A 10,652-nucleotide genomic window follows, 5' to 3' on the forward strand; every position below is an offset into this window, starting at 1 on the left:
TAAAAAATAGAGTAATACACGATCAAGAAAAATATCATACCATACATGTGACAAGTATAATAAAAATACAAATAGCATAAGCTCTCAGTTTGTTCGATTGTTTGGTGCTCAATTGTGATGAATGATTTGAGTCAATTCTATAGAATCACTATAATACTTATAACTAAACATTTTTAAATATTTGAATTTAGAGTATGTTTTACATAGTTTAATTTATATTTCATTGTTTGTTTTAGGTAAAAATTTTATTTAATTTTAATTAATATTTAATAATATTTAGTAAAATTTTAAGTTTCAATTAGAAAAATTAAATATTGTAAGAGTTTTTAAATATATTAAATTTGTATTGCCTAATTAATGGATTAAATGATTCTGTTTTTGGCATCTTTTTTTTGGATATTTTTAAGAATCACAAGTTTAAGATTTTTAGGGTGCCTCGGGAGTTTTAGAATGTTGAATCTATTTATGCATTCAAAAGTGTCTTTTAAATAACAAAAAAATCACATTTTTGCTCAAAATTGTATTGAGGAATTCCAGCGAAAAAATTTAGTTTGTCTATTAATTAGACTAGGTCTATTAAATTATTTATACATTAAAAACATATATTAAATCAAATTAGAATATTAAAAAGAAGGTTCCCATTTATATCCATCTTAGTCATAACTTATCATACCTGTCGCATGATAACATAATAGAAGCTGAATTTAACCATCAATTATTTTTATGTTGGCTAAAAATAAAGTTAACGTTTGAAAAAGTAAAATAAAAATAGTTTAGTTTTATTTTTTATGCACTTGATTGGGTATAGTTTTATTATATAATGATTTGGTTTAGTTAATGCAATGTATCTTTATGTCTTTATTGTTTTTTACTTTAATTTAGCTATATTTGAACTAAATAGTAGAGACTATATATATAGATTATTTGAGACGTAATTTTAAAAAGATTTTAAAAGATTTCATGTATTTTACCTATACCATCTCACCCCATGGTTTTCTCCAAAAATTTCTTCTACACCATATCTAACAACTCTTAAAATATACATTCAAAAATATTATCAATATCTAGATTTATCATCCCCAATGGGGGTGTTATCCACTGAAACCACATCAATGGACATCGTATCACTAAAGGATCTAGAGCATGCGAATGGACACATCAATGGACATAGCATCACTGAAGGATCTAGAGCATGCAGATGAATATCGCCATGTTTCCCCTCCATGATGTATCGTGTAAGAAAACCATGTAAAAAATGGTGATATATCATTTCACGGCGATCCCTATTCCAAGTGTGAAGGTGGTGGGAGACAAGTGGGAATTATTTCTAGTTTGTGGTCCATGCATCACCTTTGGTATGTTCAGTCCTTAGATCTTTTTCCTTAATTGTTCTGACAGGATGAACCATGAGAATGAATGAAGGTTGCTTTCAAGCCACTAATGGATCCTTGCAATATAGAGAGAATGTTTTTCTTAAGCTATGTGTCACATTACACACTTGTCCTACCTTGGTCCTTTCGTGGCATCATGATGGCCCCTCAACAACACGTGACATCTCTTCTTCGTGTGATTATAAATGGCTTGGGTCATGCAAGGGTTGGCACTGGTAGGTAACATCATGCAGTGAGGTTTGTAACATTGCAAGGCATTTGGTTTTGTATTGTTCTCTCATGCTTGGCATGACCTATTCGGTGAGTCGACAGTCATTCTTCCATCTTTGGTGTAGGAAAGACCCTGAGGACAAAGATTACATAAATTTTCAAAGGTTTTTCATTTTATTCTTGCATAGTGTAGCCTCTGTGCTGGTTTTTGAACTAGTGGGTGTCCTACCCTCATCAACGTTTTAGGGCCTTGACTTATCCAGGGGATCCGAAAAATGCTCAAAATAGAAGTGCTAAAAATCTCCTAAAACTAGTGCCAAGTCATAGAGCTCATCGCTCTGATTCCAAAGACACTTGAAATGCCTCAATCTGACACCGTATGACCAAGTTATCATGTTCTAAACTTTTGGCCAAATAATAAAAAAGTCAACTTGCAGGGTTGACTATGCAGGATAAGGATGATGACATGGCAGATTGTACACTGATGTGGCAGAGTTGAATGGGAGTATGGACTCATTAGGGAAGAGCCAATTAGAAATGGACACATGGACCAATCATGTGATTGCAGGTGGTGCTGACGTCATCTGTTAACTAGGCGTACGATTAATTTGTTGGGCCAATCACAGGACGCCACATGGGCCAATCAGAGGGTCCCACGAGGCCCTATGGGAGGCTGCCATGGGGCCTCGGATTATATTTCAAAATTTTTGTTATGGACCCGATTAGCCTCCGCAGGACTCAAACCTCTGACCTCCAGTGCAACAAACCACCACCCAACTGTTGGGCCACGGGTATTGCTTGTTAAATGTTATTGGGTCATTTATATTTATTGTGTATTGGTTGACCATTTGGGGGGGAGGGTCAGGCCAATGGGCTCTTCTGATCGTCCCAACCCTGGTTCTATGCATATCCACATGATCGTCATGTCGACAGAGGTGGGGGCATTTGGTGGGGCCATGAACTCGGTTCCATTACAGTGATACAACCGACATAGGGGTAGAGATTGGGTGTGTGACATATGGCTCACAACCCACGAATACGTGACCTTCAAGGAACTATTAGCGAAATAATAGGAGGGGTTGGGATCATGGCATTACCCGCCCTCACCCTTGGCCATATGTTTGTTAAATGTGACCAGCGGCGGGCATCACGGGGTGCGGGCCAATGACCAATAATATATATATCTATATATATATATATATATATATATATATATATATATATATATATATATATATATATTTGCTAAAGCAAGAGTCGGTCCTTCTATTATCTTATCACTAAAAATATGTTACATAAAATACATCGCGCCCAAGGAGGAAGTGGGCTGAAAAAGAAAGCAAATCTTCTAGCTTAGGGAAGAAAGACAACATCTCGAGAAAACTGGCCTAGGGCCTATGAAAAAACCAAACTCACGGCCTCCACCACCCGAGAGCAAAACAGAACGAGAACCCGACAGATCAATAAACAGACCCCAAGAGGGGAATAGAGACCTTATCAAAAAGATTTCGGGTCCGTTGGGGTTCACTCGGACCCACTAACCTGCTCATCAAACCTAAGCCATTGATCTGTAGCTCCAAGATCCAACGACTGAGGGAGATATCGGGCGAAGAAGAAGTAGGGGGAATACCCGCCCGATGATCACCCGGACCCACTAACCTGTTCCTCGAACCTAAGCCATTGATCTGCAGCTCCATGATCCAACGACTGAGGGAAATATCGGGCAGAGAAGAAGCAGGAGGAATACTCACCCGATGTGGGTGGTATTCTCTCTCCTCCAAGTGCCATGTGTTGAACACTGAGTGGCATCGCATACATTTTTGGGAAACCACTTTGGGTTTTGAGGGCGCCCGATAACCTAGAAACTGCTTTGCCACCTGATAACGCGAAACCACGGTAACTTTGCTCCTGCTGCCATCCATTCGTTTGAGCCACCTGTTAGGAAGGAGCTACCCACTCACTAACCGCGCTCCCAGCAGCACCAATGAGCTGGCTATCTATGGTGTTTCTCTGCGAGACCCGAGTATGCCCAATCTTAGGTTAATTTCTATCAAACCCCTGTCATCCATTGTTGAAAGGTTAACTGTTAGATACCCTGCTTGTGCTGATACTGCTCCTTGTCTGTGTGGGCCAGAGTGTAACAGCCCTCCCATAGTTGACCTGCGGGTACCGACTCCCACAAGCAACACCTGTTGTCTCTTGTGCATCTCACCCCTTCATTGGCTAGCTAGTCCGCTACTCTGTTGGCATCTCTATGCACATGAACAAAACTGAGAGTTCTTAGAATTCTTAGGTGCGATTGAATTCGGTGATAGACCTGCAAAAGTCTCCAGTGTCTCGAGACTTTGTCTGGTGCAGTACCCGAGCCTAGCCACTTGACCGAATTAATAATTAATTCTGAGTCAGCCTCGATGATAGTATTATGTAAATTGTACTTTATCAGAATTTCCAAGCATTGCTCCATGGCCATGAGTTCAGCCATATTGTTGGTGGCCCTCCCCAGGTGACTGTGAAAGATGACTTTAATGTTGCCCTCTTCATCTCTGATGACTCCTCCATAACTAGCATCCCCAGGGTTACCTTTTGAGGCACCATCTATATTGAATTTTAAAAGCCATGTGGAGGGGGTTGCCAGAAAGCCTTTCCTTCTGAAATGTGCTTTGCTGCCTTATTTAAGCCCTTAGGGACGTGTGACTGTAGTCCCAACAGTTCCAGAATTTGAGCATCTCGGTGACCCGGGGGCTTTTCAGGAGAATGCTTCCAGAGGGCATTTACAGTTTCTTTGAGCTATTTTAGGATTTGTGCTGTGATGCTTTGAGCTGAGCCGGATTTGTCTTTGAAGATCCTGTTGTTACGTTCTTTCCAGACATTCTAGATCAAGAATCCTAGAATCAGAGCCTAGGCTGTATTTACTGTCTCATTGTCCGAGAAGTCCTTCCTCTAGTTCTTCAAAGTAACATTGATGTCATTTTCATTCCTGTCTGTCTGCTTGAAGATATCTGCTACCCAATTCCATAAGATTGAGGTGAAGGAGCAGAGGTTGAGAAGATGATTCATAGTTTCTTCCTGCATGCCACATAATTGGCATCTTGATGGACCAGCAAAACCTCTCTTTTTGAGATTCTCCCAAGTTAGAATCTTTTCGTGCTGAACCAGCCACCTGAACAGTTTGATCTTCGTCTAGTGTGGGTTGTTCCATAGGTCTTTCCAAGTCTTGTCAGGGCTTGGGAAGTTAAGTCCCATGGCTATTCTTTTGGCTTCTTTGAGGTTGAAGATACCCTCGTTATTGCTACCCCATCTTAGTAGATCATTCGAGGTTGAGGTCAAAATTTGTCTCTTTTCCAGAATGGCTTCCAGAGCTTTAGCTTGGGTCTTCAACAGGGTCTCATCACTATAATCTGGTAGCTTCCAAATTCTCCATTTACCATTGTCCCTTGACTGATCCCAATAGTCACTTACTTTTTTCAGTCCTTTGTTGATGGTGTCATTTTGGATGATATCTAGTTCCTCTCTACCCAGGTTATTTTCCTGCTGCCAGTTGTCCTCCCAAAACCAGGCAAGATTTCCATTTCTGATCTCCCAGAAACTATGTTTCTGAACTAAAGCTCTGTTCTCCCAGGCCTTGTTCCAAATATGAGAACCTCTGATGTGTCCTGTCATTCTTATGTGGTCTGTTTCTTGCCAATCCATAGCATATTTTTGTTTCCAGAGTTTAGCCCAGGGGTTTCTTATTTCCTTTAGCCATCTCCACCAAAGTTTTTCCCCCAAAACTTTGCTTAGAGTATCTAGGTCCTGGAGACCCAAACCACCATGGGATTTGGGTTTGCAGAGCTTTTCCCAAGCTACCAGAGCCCATTTCTTTTTCTCTTCCCCTTTGCCCCAAAGAAAATCCCTTTGAATATTCCTAATTTGCTGTAAGACTCCTGTTGGTGCCAGAAGGGCTGATAACATGTAGATTGGGATGGTTTGAAGTACTGCCTTAGTGAGGACTAGCCTCCCTGCTAAATTCAAGGATCTGCTTGTCCACTTGCTGACTTTGTCCTTCAATTTGTTCGTTACAGACTCCCAGATGTCCTTGCTCAGTGGTTTGTCTGTGAGGGGTATTCCCAGATATTTTGAAGGCAGAAGCTCTCTTTGAAATCCTAGGATTCTGGAGAGATTTCTTTGAATTGAAATATCAGTATTGAAAAAGAAAACTTTAGATTTTGTGAGGCTTACCTCAGTACCAGCAGCCATTGCAAACTCATGCAGGATTTGTTTGAAAGCTTTGGCTTCCTTGACTGTGGGTGTGCCCTGCAGCATAGTGTCGTCCACAAATTGTTGATGGGTCAGAGTATCCCCATTCTGAGTGAGTCTAAGTCCCTAGATTCTTCCTTCCTCCTTGGCTGAAGTGATTGCTCTGCCCAATCCTTCCATCATGAGAATGAAGAGGAAAGGGGAGAGAGGATCACCTTGCCTGAGACCTCTTAATGGCCTGAAGGTTCTGGAAGGAGAGCCATTAAGAATAATAGAACAACTGGTAGTGGTAACAAGAGCCATGACCCATCTTATCCAGTTGTAGTCAAAGCCATATGCTTTAAGAACTTCCCTGATGTAAGACCAACTTAGTTTATCATAAGCTTTCGCTATGTCTAGCTGTATTATCATGCCTGCTTGCTTATTGGTCTTGAGGGAATGCACCACTTCATGAGCTTGAATGATATTATTGAGAATTTGCCTGCCTTCCACATATCCAGTCTGCTCCTCCGACACAAGTGTTGGAAGAAGGGGTTTGAGTCTATTGGAAATTACTTTGGAGATGATTTTGTACACCACGTTGCATAAAGCTATGGGTCTGAATTTGTCTGGAGTAACGGCTTTTTCCTGTTTAGGGATTAAGGCAATGAAGGATTCATTAAGTGCTCTCAGAACAGTTTTAGATTTTCTCGAGTCCTCCACAACATCCAGAATGTCATGTTTGACTATTTCCCAACATGTTTGAAACCATTTGGGCCCGAAGATTTCCCATTATGCATCTCTTTGATTACTTCATTGACCTCTCCCTCTGTCACTGGCCTATTGAGATTATAATTGTCTTCCCTGGTTACTAGTTTTGGAATATGTTGAGTAAATCTTTTAGTGAATTGAGATCTGTCAGCCATGGTCTCCTCTGCAATACTTTGAAAATGTTGAACCAGTACAACTTCCATTTCCTTATGAGTATCTTGTTCTATCCCTTGGGGATCTGTAAGTTTTGTGATCATGTTATGAGCTCTGTGTGCCATGGTAGATGTAGAGCATTAGGAAGGTATGTTTTAATAAATAATTTAGTGATGTTTTAAGCAATAGTTTGTAATCTTTTCTTTATTATAAAGTAGGGAAAATGCAACGAGAACGAGTCTAAAATGATCCAATCACTAACAGTTGTCTTCTCTACGCAGGAAAAGGTAAAAGCAGGAAGGCGCAATGCAAAACGAGGATTTGATGAGAAGATAACGGCTGTCCCTCCAATTCTAAATAAGGTTCAGACCAGGTCGAGTAAATCAAGGAAGATCAGTCCGGAATGAGATGAAGGACTGCCAGTTCGGAAATACAGGCCGAGTAAAGGAAAGCGTTAACAGTTTAGCGGATCCCTCAGGATCGAAGATCCTGAGGGATCGCTACGATCAATCGTTTTGTCGACCGATGAACTCCGCCGTTAATTGTATAAAAGGAGGGTAGCATTGGAAACTAGGGGATTACTTTTGGTATCTTTAACTTTCTGTCATGAATTTTATTGTCAGTTGAACTCAGACTCTTGAGTCTCTCTGAGACCTAGTTTTGTACTCTCATTGATGCGTTAATACAATATCTTGGCGTTAATTTCTCCGTGCGTCTGAAGTAGTTTACGGCAGTGCGCCATTGGAAGCTTTGGGCCTGGCTCCAACGGACACTGGCTGATTGTACCATTACAATTCTGCTTTGTGTGGTTTGTTTCTCATAATTTGTTATGGTTGCATGTTGTCTCATATTTATTCATCTGTAGCTTTCCTGTTATAAATCTCTATAACAAGTTCATATCATACTTTCAGGATTCTTCGCATACTGTTGATCCGAATTGTTTGCATCAATTACAGAATTCATAAGTAGAATATTTCAGCTACAGGTTTGGGGTTAATGGATTGTTGGTGACTATTGCAGATCATGTATATATGATTGACGTTTCCTGTCTTTAATAATTTGCTGTTCCATTTGATTAAGCTGCAAACCTGTATAAGTGATTGCTTTCCTTTTTGTATGTAAGTGTGTGCCAAGGATTGGAAGTGTTGACCTCGCGAGACTTAGTTTCTTTACTGCCGTTCCATTTACTGCCGTTCCTTTTATTTCTGTTCCATTTCTGAAGTTGCTGTTTCATTCTGTTTTATTGCTGTTCCTTTCGCTTGCGTTGATTGAAGTGGCATGAGAGGAGGTTCAAGACTGTTGTGAGATACAGCAGACGCTATAATGCTCCCAGATCATGATCCATACTCCTTCATCAGTTTCTAGGGGGATAGGTTACTAATTCCATACCCTCGACCGACGGAGTTGCTGCGTGTGTGATTTCTTTATGCAAAAGTAATTTAGCATTAGCATCCGTTTACTCTTGTATTCTTTAGATCTATACTACGAAGCATTATCCTGACAAATAGCCTCAAATTAAGATGTCCTTTAAAATAACAAAACGCTCCCGGATTGACTTGTAATGTGAGATAACTAGAGGTGAAAAAGACCCTTGTTACAGCTTCACATTTTGGCGCCGTTGCCGGGGAAGGGGCATAGCCATTTGTTTTTTTTACAGGGTAGTGTGTGAATCTGTTAGGGGAGAACTGGATTTTAAAAACGGAAGGTAAGAACTTGCGTGCGGAGCATGTAAAAGCCTTGCTCCACCGTCCGCTTTCCTAGCAGAATTGATTTAGTAATTTAATTGGAGTGCATGACTAAGCAGAAAAAGCCAGAAAAGAATCAAAAGCCTCCATCCAAAACCGAAAAAGCCAAGGGGTCGGCGACCCTTGGACGAAAAACCTTTATAGACGAAATTTACAAGAAAGCCGGATCTCCGTCATCAGTAGGTTATAGGAAAGTAAACTCTAAACAACCTGCTAGTTCCCTTCAGGCCTCAGAATCACCATCTGAAGCCTTTGCGGAGGTGCACAGTCAGACAGAGGAGCAGGACTTTCAAGAATTTGACAATTCAACTCCTGGACCAGTGCACGAAGGAAATTTTAGCAACCTTTGCGAAGGAGAAGGAGAAACAGGGGAAATCGAGGAACCTAGATCTCCTATTGAACCAAACCAGCCTTTAAATAGTCCAGATAAAGGAAGCGCTGCAAAAATCCTCGTTGAGGGAATTCATTCACCTCAGACCGTAGGGGCCATCATTATCCCTGATAAAGGGAGTGTTGTAAAAACAGTTCCTGCTAAGATTACCCCTCCTCAACCAAGGAATACTCTCTTGGAAATTCCTGAAGATTACTGGCATATATTTGATTCCATGGCGCAGAATTAGCCAAATACCCAAACCTCTACTTTGCAATATCCCATAGTAGATTCCGCTGCGAAAGCACCAATGAAAGCAATTCCGCTTCAACATATCCCGACGTTTCATGGACTCACATCAGAAGACCCTGATGCGTTTCTATTCGAATTTGATGTGTTATGCAGGGGATACGATTACACCACTGATCCCCAGAAGCTAAAACTGTTTCCCTCTACTTTGAAGGGAGCAGCTCTGAGATGGTTCATGGGTTTAGGTGGTGGAGTCATAAACAATTGGGAAGAAATGAAAGCGGCCTTCTTAAAAAAATATCAGGATTACTGTAGATCAAGAGAACTAAAGGATGAAATCTTTCAAATGTCAGCCAGACCAAATGAAACTTTAGAAGAATATGTAGAACGTTTCCAATATAACTTGCAGAAATCTCCATATGCATCGTTACCTCTGCCCAATAACGTGTTGAAAACTGCATTGATTAGAGGTATGAAGGAGCAATGGATTGAAACGCTGAATATTATGGGAAAAGGAGACATTTATCAGGAAAATTTTGCTGACATCATTGATCTGTGTATCAGGAGCTCAAGAGGCAGCACAAGGATAAAACCAGCAGAATATGATCGCTTCACTAGAGACAATCGAACATCAACAGAAGGAGTATCACGAGTGGAACTTGGAAATCTGTTAGAGAATTTTAAAACTGATATCATGGGGACATTAACTACACAGCTTGATATTATGCAGGCTAAACAGAAGCAAGCAGAGGCGGAACAGAATCTGGCAATTTTCTGCCCGCGGTGCAGGAAGAAACATAGCCAGAAAGAATGCCCGCTCGATACAGTTCAAATATGTGCTATTTGTACCAAGGACCATCCGACTGAAAGCTGTCCCTCGCTCCCTGGTTTGAAGGCGGTGTACAAAGAAGAAGAAGAGGAACCAGAAGCAGCATACTTTATTAACCAGCGTCGTCAATGGAAACCTAGGCAACCTGGTATGTTTCAAGATCCCTCCTCTTCTTTTCAATCTCCGCAATTTAATGCTCAGCAACAGAATATGTGGCAAAATCAGTCTCAGCACCCGTTTTCAAATTGGCCGCCTCAAATGTTTCCTACTCCGAACCCTTGGACGAACCAAGCTGGTTGGCCAAACTTTCCTTATCCTCCGCCATATTGGCCAAATAATTCATATCCTCCACAGTGGACCCCTTACACTTCGCAAAGTTCACCCTGGTAGAGCAACTGGCCAAGATCGACATATCAAACACCAGGATCAATTCCGCTCCCTCAACCAACTCTGCCAGCCTTGCAACAAAATCCCCAGCCCAACCTAAGACCGCAGCTCCCAGCCCAACCCAACCCGAACCCAAATAATCGACCAGTTCAATCTCTTCAAATTATAGAATCTTCCGAGATTGAATCTGCTCTGCAGGAGTGCAATGATCTTCAGTTGAGATCTGGGCGAATAATAGAAACTGAGGGACATAGAACCGCTCATATTGAAAACCAGTTACCGATAGAACAGCCGTCACAACAAGAAGAAGTAAGTAAAGACCAGGTTCATCA

This window comes from Pinus tabuliformis, chromosome 5_1, assembly GCF_031772625.1.
Source record: "Pinus tabuliformis cultivar Carrire ecotype Pingquan chromosome 5_1, CPIR1, whole genome shotgun sequence".
Lineage (NCBI taxonomy): Eukaryota > Viridiplantae > Streptophyta > Pinopsida > Pinales > Pinaceae > Pinus > Pinus tabuliformis.